Here is a 3,312-nt window from a genome sequence, read left to right on the forward strand (position 1 = left end):
GGTAAGGAATTCTATTAACCCGGGAGAAGGTGTTAGGTATTCCCGGGTTCCGTGGTTCTAGCACGGTCGCTCAACTGCTATAATTGGCATAATTATCTGATTTTAAAACATTTTGAACCTATGTGCAGATTTTAACTTTAACCGCTTTTATTTAATTTTAAGGAAGATTGCAACGTTGTTAAAACACATCTCCAACCACGTCACATAAATGCACCCGTGATTTTTGACATATTTTAACATCGTTGAGATTTGGATTTGGGTCACATAAATGTGCACCCGAATTTAGAAAAATAGATTATTAAAATACGCGCCTAAAGAGACTAACGTGTTGATAACTTTGCGGGAGGCCATGAAAATTCGCTAAATGGCACGTCCCGATTTTCTAAATATTTTAGAGAGTAATTAAAGAGGGCCACGCGATTTGTGATTTTATTTGGCGCGGCGCACCTCGTTTTATTTTAAAGGCCATCCTAAAAGAACTATCATTTTTCTATTAAGTTTCATCTCTAGAAAACCTAATTAATTAACATTATAAAATTCGGGCCTCAAGTTAAAGTCTGAACTTAAACAAGAGGAAGACCTCTTAATTTAAATTCGCTACCTAACTTGGAAGGCTTAGAATTGCATTACCAATTATAACTTTTAAGAATATCAAGCCTTCAGCACATTGGGCCTTGAGACCAACCCAAGAAGGAGGAACTTTTAGTCAAGCTCTATAAGGAGCTGCTCGATTGTGGGCCTCTACACAGACCCAAATATAACTAGCCTATTAATAATATAACTGGGCCTATGAAGTTAATTTTGTATGCCAAGTTTCAGCTATAGGGCTGACCATTACACTTGGCCTCTTAACAGGCTCGTTCGTGGTTAGATGAGTGGTCTATTATTGCAAAGGCTAGTTTTGGATCGTATCCAACCTATTCGGAGTTCAAAATTACTAAACATCAATGCTTTTCAACAAGTAAAATAGCTCGCATCAGTCACAACAATCAACATGACTATATTGATTAAGGCACCTAAGACAATTTCGAAATAGCTAAATGATCTAGAGTAAATGGGCTTATTAGCAATTAAATGACTGAACTACTCATATTTTAAACTGTGTATATCAAGCAAACAGATAAAATGCCTCAGTTTACATGCTGATTTTAAAGATAACTTTCATGCTTGTACCTAGATAATATAGATCCTTATGCACATATGTTCATCCTAGAGTTGATTTTCAAAACACATTCGAATCTGTATAGTATACACTGGCAATGTTTGGTAAACATCACAAATCATTTAATACTAATCATCTACTTAATGCTGCTGAATTAATACTATTGAATACAAACTCATGTAATTCTGAAGTTGTTCAAAACAGTCCAACAGTCTAATGTAAAAGCAGTTCGAACAGTCCAAATTTAATTACAATGCAGACATCATCCAAATCAAGGACCTACTCGAAATATAATAAGACATTAAAACAGCAAAATCTACAACAGAAATCATGCATCAACTTTGTTTCAATTTCAACTTGAGAAGATACATTGGATCAGATTCAAAACATGTACCTGGAAGTATAATGAAATATAAGAGAAGAGGAGAGTTAGCAGCAGTAAGCAGATGATCAAACAGCAGCTCAGAGGCAGATTCAAAAGTCCAGAAAATGTTCTAAATCAAACAGTACCAGTAAACCAACCAAAACAGCTTGAATAAACCCAAACGAACTTGAAATTAAACCCAGGACAATCTCTGAAACTTCAGCAACCAAAACCAAGGACTCTTCAAGTCGTTTTCAACTTATCTATGCTAGGAACTCGAAGTAACAGCTAGAACTTGAAATTGATCTAAGAAATTTCAATAGAACAATATTTTTTGGGATTTTTCTGTTACTTTTTTTTTGTTTTTTGAAGATTCAAAATCTAGAAGGAACTCCTATACTCTCAGATTTCAGTTTTTGGTTTTTTTGAATTTTTGAAATTCAAATTTCAGATCTGAAAAACTTCGAGAAATTTTTGGGGATTTTTTCAGATTTTCCAACCTTCTGAAACAAGGCAATGGGCATGCCTTTTTATAGGCAAAACTAGGGCTGCCTGCAGAATTATACTTTGCCCCCTTAGGTCCCTCTATTATTTTCAGATTTTTAACTAGTTAGTCCCTAAGGTTTTGGCTTGTTGCCCAAGTTACTGCACTAAGTTACTGATATTCCAACTAAAACCCTCTTCTAGAAGATTCTAGGAGGTTCTAGTTTCCACTACAGCATTATTCTCTACTTAGGAATGCATATACTACCCTTGTCCTTACCCCTAAATTACATAGCCTAAATCAAACTAAACCTCAACCCTCTTACCTTGGTCAGGATTTGACTACAGTTAAATTCAAAGGTTTTGAATTATTCAGCAACACACAAACAAACATTCAATCATAGTAAATCCCTAAAATTGGGATGTGAATCCAAACAACTCTAATTTGGACTTGAATTAACTAACTAAAAATCAAAATCAACAAGTACTATTGGCAATTCTAAAAATCAACGAAAAATTAACACAAGAATTAATCAACAACTACTGAATCATGAATTAAAATTGACTTAGTATGAACATAAACAAAATCAAATTAAAATCCTAAATCAATCCTAAAACAAACTAACAAATGCATACCCCGAGCAGGATCAAAACAAAACAAACCAGGATTCCGAAATCAAAACAAAACAAACCAGAGCAAAATTAAACTAATAAAATCAAAACAAAACAGAAATCAAAACAGGATTAACCATAAACAAAATCAAAACAATAAATTAAACTAACAAAAATCAAAAACTCATGAGAACAGAAAAAGAAATAATAAAACCAGGAAGAAAAACTTACTGATTTGGCCTTCTAATCGATTGAATTCGAATCCGGTCTTCAAGCAATGTTATGTGTTTGTTCTTGCCAAGAACAAACACATAGCATCATTTCAAGACCTTTTCGAGCACTGGATACCACTGGAAATTCGAACACTCTTGAACGGAACCCTAGATCTAAAATTCGAGGAGTTGCGGTTGGATTTGGGGAAAAAAAGTTTGGGGCTTAGGTGGAGGAGGGTGAGACGGTTGTGGGGTGTGGTTTTGATGGGGTTTGGGTGATGGTGCCACCGTGCACGGCGCCGCCGCCGCCTAGGGTTTTAAATATTTGAGATGTTTGGGTGATGTTTGAAAGAAAACAAGTCCAGATATGGACTGAGGAGATGAAGGAGAAGGTGTGGTGTGAATTTGGGGTTCATCGGAGAATCGCCGCCGGCGGAGGCGATTTCCGGCCGGCGGCGGATGGCGGTGGGGAGGTGGTG

The sequence above is a fragment of the Nicotiana attenuata genome, unplaced genomic scaffold (assembly GCF_001879085.1).
Source record: "Nicotiana attenuata strain UT unplaced genomic scaffold, NIATTr2, whole genome shotgun sequence".
Taxonomy (NCBI): domain Eukaryota; kingdom Viridiplantae; phylum Streptophyta; class Magnoliopsida; order Solanales; family Solanaceae; genus Nicotiana; species Nicotiana attenuata.